The sequence below is a fragment of the Dioscorea cayenensis genome, chromosome 12 (assembly GCF_009730915.1).
Source record: "Dioscorea cayenensis subsp. rotundata cultivar TDr96_F1 chromosome 12, TDr96_F1_v2_PseudoChromosome.rev07_lg8_w22 25.fasta, whole genome shotgun sequence".
Taxonomy (NCBI): Eukaryota; Viridiplantae; Streptophyta; class Magnoliopsida; order Dioscoreales; family Dioscoreaceae; genus Dioscorea; species Dioscorea cayenensis.
Genome location: NC_052482.1, coordinates 6469791 through 6477221, shown reverse-complemented (window position 1 = coordinate 6477221; position 7431 = coordinate 6469791). Strand labels below are relative to the sequence as shown.

The 7431-nt window shown below is 43.9% G+C and overlaps 1 non-coding gene across 1 annotated transcript; it reads right to left on the bottom strand.

Moving 5' to 3' along the window:
• Positions 1 to 3615: 3615 nt before the first annotated feature.
• Positions 3616 to 3722, bottom strand: LOC120274381. The gene has a single exon (XR_005540904.1). It is a non-coding gene; the product is annotated as a small nucleolar RNA R71 (small nucleolar RNA).
• Between the last annotated feature and the right edge of the window lie 3709 nt (positions 3723 to 7431).

The window sequence follows — 7431 nt, the reverse complement described above, 5'->3', positions numbered from 1 at the left end:
TCTATCATACTTTCTAATTTTACTGTAATTTTTCATACAGAATCATCCTAATGGTCTTCCTTTTTTTTGCAATTAAAGCTGAAGCTTTTTCTATTATATCATTGTGTTGGCAACTGGTGCTTATAGTAGACTTCTTCAATTATCTTGCAATGAAGCCAATGAGTTGTTCATTGTAATATTATGTTTACTGTCTCTACTAATATTAGTAAAACAAAACTAATTCTTTTCACAAAAAAGGAAAAACTTAATTTACATTTACCAACATACTTGAGTGCATAGTTGTTTTTCCGATTTAGCTGGTATTGCAACATGGCATGTGTAGGGCGCTGATGTAACATATGCTTCCTAAAAATATGGTTGTCATATCTTTCCAAATTAAGCATCAAGCATTCATCATAAAATCTTAGTTAAATCATTCATGCTAAGTAGTCACTTCTTATATTCGATGGGTAAAGTTTATTGTAACACCTCTGTTGAAGCATGTTTTGAAACATATGGAATACATTTTATTTTAGTGGCTTTGTAAACATATTTCAAAATTTAAGCATCAGATTTCACATGAGATATATATATATATATGGCATCCTTTGTCTGTTTGTTTGCATCAGTTTATGGAAAACAAAATTCTTTAATGGTGTTCATTTCTTCTTTGTTATATATATTAATATATGATAAGTGCATGTGTGATATTAATGCGAAGCATTCTTTCCTTATGTTGAGCATTACTCTTCTCGGGTTTTTACACTAATATGTGTGTTTTTATGTTACTTTCGTGCAAGTAGGGTTGTGAGGCCGATTATGAAGGAAAGAAGCCAATGTGGATCATAATGCAACGATTTTGGGGGAAATCTTGCTAAAGTTCAAACGCGAAGACATAGGTCAGGTGTGAGATGCTAGAGTATGTCCCAACCTCCTCGTATTCAAGTTGGTGCATTCATTTGGAGGGGCACAAGGGCAGTCACACTCGAGCATTCCGACTTATGCATATAGAACAAGAGCTCCACCAACTTATCTATCACTCGCAAAGAAGATCATCGAGCAAAAGACTATTCACAAAATTGATAAGTGCTTGTGCGATATGAATGCTAAGTGTTCATTCCTTATGTTGAGCATTACTTTTTCTCAGGTTTTTTTACACTAATATGTGTTTTTTTATGTTACTTTTTATGCGGGTAGGGGTTGTGAGGCCGAGTATGAAGGAAATAGGCCAATGTGGATCATAATGCACCTATTTTTGGAGGAAATCTTGCTAAGGTTCAAACGCCAAGACATAGGTCGGTGTGAGATGCCGAGTGTGTGCGAACCTCCTCGCGATTCGAGTGAGCACATCCATTTGAGGGGCACAAAGGCGCTCACACTCGAGCATTCCGATTTATGCACATAAGAATGAGAGCTCCACCAACATGTATATCATTAAAGAAGCAAGTGATTCACGACGTAAACGTGTGCCCGTTTACGCTACCCCCGATGAAAATATGGAATTGGGAAGTTATTCGTGTCGAAGGGTCGTAGCGGGAGCAATCGTAGCATGTACTGTACTCAACACCGCTTCACGATCCGACGAAATCAGAGAAATAGAGAATCCACACGGGAGTGTGGAAATTATCCACGGTCGTGTGAAAATTTCGCACGGGTGCGTGTACCGTCCACGCCCGTGGAGTCACCCGATTCCAACCCTATTTAAAGCCGATTTAGCCCCGATTTTGGTATTCTTTTCTGGATCTTTTCCCCAACTTGAGAGAGGGCTTCGGCTATAGTTTTGAAGGGTATTGGCTAGGGCTTTGGAGAGGTTCTATGGCTCCGACATCGCGCGTAGTTTGGAAGAAGGTTATTGGGAGAGCTTTCATCGGCATCGATCCGGCGAGGTTTATCCTAGGCCGGACAAAGGATCCCTTGCGACGAGTAGAGGACTCTCCACAAGACCATCGACACGACCATCGATGGGGTTTCTTTATGGATTCATTGCTTTTACATTCGATTTCTTTGATTGTACTTAGCTCCATGGAGAGCTAAACCCCTAGTGGCTACTTGGGTGATTGTGAACCCTAGGATGTATTCGTTTCATTGAACTTCTTTATTATGCTTTTAATAAATTGATGTTTATTGTGAGTTCCAACCTTGATTGCTTGATTGTATGAACATTTCCCCTAGAGTGACACTAGGGTTGAGAGTTCTTGTTGGTAACCTTGTGAGTGAGTGACACACCACGAGTGTTAGACAAAGCTAGGTTGGAGAGGGTTGAGAGGGTGAGTCCAGAGGTACAGGAGCGTCCCCTTTCTCCTCCGACGTGATAGATTCTACATCTGTTCCTCGAGTTCTTTGCGGCCATAATAGAGTGAATGGTCTAATGGATAAATCTCCGCTGGGGCTTAGTTGCCCGTGCAACGGAGTGAAGCGTTGAGGGGATCTTAGTATCTAGGGCTTAATTGTGGTTAGGGACCTACCGCCTGGACCAAAGGATTAGGTCTATAATTAGGAAGAGATTTATCACCTGGAATCCCTAGAGCTCATTGCAACTTTATTCGAGTGCAAGGTTGAGAGGTTATTTAATCTCTCCTCCAGGACATGAATAGAGTTAGGCATAGTTGACCTTAGATTTGGGACTATGTATGTAAGGATTTCCACGACTCAACATTACATTGATTAGGAAGCATAATAGAGAGTTTTGCACTTGAAGCGATTATCCTAGATGAAGCATCATCCGAGTACACCATCTTTATCGATTGTCTTACCTCCTCCTTACTTTTGCTCTCTTACTTGTAGCTTTTAATTGTTGAGAATTGAATCATTGTCACACTTATCATTGTTGATATTCCACATAGCTAAGAATCAAATTAAGTGTCTTTACTCCCTACTCCCTGTGGATTCGATACCCGCTCACCCGGGATTGTTACTTCGATAAACCCGTGCACTTGCGGGATATACGCAAGCGGATCTTCTCTAGTTTTTGGCGCCGTTGCCTGGGAGCTAGGCGTTTGGAGATACTTTGCACTTTGTTTTCTTAGCTATTTCACCACACATTCTAATTCATATCTTCTTATTCTATCATCATTCTGATTGTCTTTTTCTTTCTTTTTGGTGTAGGTCCAGGTTATGACCCGAGGGAATCCATTAATATTGATTGAAGAAGACCCTGAGCTTGAACATACACTTAGAAGAAAAGGGAAAGAACCTGTGCAGGAACAGCATAATCCAGCTGATTTGGAAGTAGAAGGATCTGAAAACATGTCGGAACAAAATGAGCAACAATGAACACTATCCGATTATGCTAGACCTTCAGTGTTGGGGACACAATCGAGTATTGTGCGTCCCCCAATTACAGCTCAGAACTTCGAGCTAAAGCCGGCATTCATCCATATGCTGCAGTAGTCCGCACAATTCAACGGTTTGGCCGATGAGGATCCAAACAGTCACATAGAGAGCTTGCTGAAGGTGTGCGACATGCTGAAGATAAATGGTGTAACGGATGATGCCATCAAGTTGAGAGCCTTCCCATTTTCCTTAAAGGGGAGAGCAAAGCAGTGGCTATACTCGTTATCTAGAGCATCAATCACTACATGGGAGGAGATGGTAGAAGCTTTTCGAGCCCGTTATTTCCCTCCCAGAAAATCAGCAAAGCTTAGGAATGAGATCTCATCCTTTGTGCAGTTGGAATTGGAGTCCCTATTTGAGACATGGGAAAGGTTCAAGGAACTCCTGCGAAAGTGTCCGCAACACGGATTCCTGCAGTGGATGATTGTTCAAACCTTCTACAATGGTTTGAACCCGAGTACAAGGCAACTCTTGGATGCGGCGGCAGGAGGTACCTTAGGTAGCAAGACCCCCGATGAGGCTCGTTAATTGATTGAGGAAATGGGGTTAAATAGCTACCAGTGGAATGCTAGGGAGAAGAAAAAGGTGGCCGGTCTCTATGAAATTGATGCGGTAACTTCATTGGCGGCCCAAGTGGAGAGTTTGAGTAAGAAACTAGATCTTATAGCTTCGAATAGAATTGCGGCCGTGACCAATTGCACCGGTTGTGGAGGAGGACATGCTTCCTCCAATTGCCCAATCGTTATTTGTGATGTTTCTTCAGTTGAGAACGTTGACTTTGTAGGTAATGGCATGAGACCTCACGGGAATCCATACAGCAACACCTACAATTCAGGTTGGAAGAATCATCCCAATTTTTCATGGAGTAATCAAGTACCACAGAAGACCATGGGGCCATCGGGTTTCCAACAACAGCAACAAGCCCCTCAAATGGAAAACAGAATTTCAGGCTTGGAAACCCGAATGACGGATTTGGAGAAGCGCTTGGCTAGATTTGTTCAATCGGCAAATACAAGGTTTGAATCAGTCAAGGCTATACTTCGCAATCACACCGCCTCCTTGCACAACCTTGAAAATCAGATGGGGCAAATTGCGAAGTCTCTCTCCGAAAGGCCACATGGAAGTTTACCAAGCAACACTGAAACCAATCTTAGAGAACATGTGAAGGAGATCACTTTGAGAAGTGGTCATGAGGTTGAAGGCAGGCTTTTGAGTAAAAAGCTAAAAGAACACGCACCCGAGGTTGTAGAGGTTGAGAAGGGAGTAAACAAAGAGAAAGAGGTGGCACCCCCACCATTCAAGCCAAGAATCCCTTACCCCTCTAGATTGAAGAATGACCAAGAGGATGAACAGTATAAGAAGTTCCTGAGTCTGTTCAAGCAACTCCACATCAATATTCCTATTGTAGAGGCATTGGCTCAAATGCCTAAGTACGCGAAGTTCCTGAAAGACCTATTGACCAACAAGAGGATATTGGAGGAGAGTGCTTTAGTGGTGCTAGATGCTTCATGCTTGGCGGTGTGGCAAAAGAACATGCCGAACAATAAGAAAGACCCGTGAAGCTTCATCATTCCGTGTAACATCGGCAACTTAGGTGAGGAAATGGCATTGGCGTATTCAGGGGCAAGTATCAACGTCATGCCATATACTTTCTTCCAAAAGCTAGGCTTAGGAGAGTTTAGGCCTACTCAGATGACTTTACAATTGGCGGACCGAACGGTACGATATCCGAGAGGCATCATTGAAGACGTGCTTGTCAAGGTGGACAAGTACATTTTTCCGGTTGACTTTGTAGTGCTAGATGTCGATGAGGATGCGGATGTACCCTTGATACTTGGGAGACCATTCTTGCGGACTTCCAAAGCATTGATTGACATGGACGGCGGAGAGCTCACATTGAGAGTTGGAGATGATAAGCTCACATACCGCCTTGCTGAAGCCATGTCGGATTCTCTTGATTTCGATGACACTTTATACTTTCTAGACACTACTGATGAGCTTGTTGATGAATATGTGCAGGAAATGTTCAACCCGGATCCATATGATGGTTTGTTTGACCAAGGGGAGAGCAATGAAGAAGCAATGATGCTTGATTCGACTGGAGAAGAAACATCTACCCCGGGGATCTTGAAGACGGTGCTCCAGAAAATGAAGAAGGCTCGAAGACGCCACCGAAAAGGCTCCAAGATTGTTGGAGACGTACATGAGCCAAGGAAGTTGGACGAACCATTGCTAGGTGGTCCGAAGCCTGAGAGTACACCCTCTACCTCAAGAGACTTTGCTCATCATGCTTTCAAGCCATGGGTAAGAGGGCAACCTTTATTTATGAACCCCCGTGAGGTAAGAAAGATACGTCAAGCTTAGTGACGTTAAACAAGCGCTTCTTGGGAGGCAACACAAGTGTTTATTGTTCTCGCACCTTTTAGTTTAGTTTGTTTTCATGAATAAACTGTTAGTGTTGGTGTTTCAATTCGTAAGTGCTTGTGCTGCGATTTTGTTGTGGGATTTTAAGAGTACTCATTGTGTGCTTTGTTGAGAGTTGGCGAAGTTTGGTCGTTTGAGTTCTATTTTGTGTTTTTATCGGGTAAATTTTGCATAATATAGCAGGCTCTGAGTGTGTAAACATGTTAAGAATAGTTCTGTAGAGCCTGCAGGTTTTTCTAAGTCATCCAGAGAAAACACACGGGCGTGTGGGTGTATACTGCGAGCTCATCCAGAGAAGGCACAGGGGCGTGCGGCTGCCCCTGTGAATGACCATGCAACTGGTGCACGACCGTGGGTAATTTCCGCACGGGCGTGTAAACTCCTGCAGAGTTGGGCAGATTTTCTCGAGAGCACACAGGGGCTTAGACTCGCCCCTGTGGGCGACCTTGTGAACCACACACGGGCGTGGGTAATTTTCGCACGCCCGTGCGAATCTCTGCAGGGTGTTCCCTCCATCCCGAGAAAACACAGGGGCGTGCAGCTGCCCCTGTGAGTTGAGCATGTAAATGTACACGCCCGTGGGTAATTTCCACACGGGCGTGTGTAAGACTTGATATTTTTCTCGGATGTCCAGGGAAGCCACAGGGCCGTGCGTCTGCCCTTGTGGGTCTGGCGCACGGGCGTGTGTAATTTCCGCACGCCCGTGTGGATGCACAGAACGCCAAAAGTTATGAGTTCTGTTTAAAAGAGGATGATTCCTCTCCCTTTTCACGACTCATTTTCACTTGAAAACACTCTCACAGTACTCTCCGAGTCCATAGCGTCAGTTTGGTAGGATTTTAGCGAAGTTTTCCAGCCGGCTCTTCATTTTCTCACTCCTCCTCGTCGGTAAATCCTTTTTCATCATCTTCTTCATCAATTCATAGTTTCTATCGATTAATCTGGTTAATAATGCTTCGTTTCATTAATTGGAATGATGATTTATGTTTAGAACGAAGTTAGAAGTATTATTAAGTTGTATTTTTGGATTGTAGATGCGTGGCCGTGCAGTTCTCACGCCCGTGGATCCACACGGGTGTGCGAAAATTCCACACGACCGTGTGGATTTCTGCAGCATTGTTTTATGAACTTGTTTGATCAATTTCGTTTAAATTTTGCAGATCATGGCACCTAGGTCAAAGAAGCAAGTTGTTAAGAGGCCACGTGAGTCATCCCTTGAGCCCGAGGGCATGAGATTTGCGACTCCCGAACATCAGGTCCGTTATGAGCGCTTGTCGAGACTCCGTTTCGGACAGACTCGTTTTTTGGACATGACCATATTGCGGGACCTTCAGCAGGGAGATGAGTTTGCCGATGAGATCGAGGATCTAGTTTCAGAAGGTGGTTGACGGCAGTTGCTGACGATTAGAGAGCCAGCCATCCGAGAGTTTGCACTTGAGGTGCTATCGTCGTTTGAGTTTGATAGAGCGTATTCGAGCTTCAACAGTTTGGACACCATTCAGTTCAGAGTATTTGGACGCCACCATAGCTTGAGCATTACACAATTTTTCATACTACTTGGCTTGTACGAGGAGGCATTCACGGATACAGAGGAGTATGCACAGTTGCCTACTGATTATCCTGGAACCTTGACCCCGCAGAGAGCTTACAGAGTACTATGTGGTCAAGGTCAGTACGAGCCAGGGGTGTCCAAGG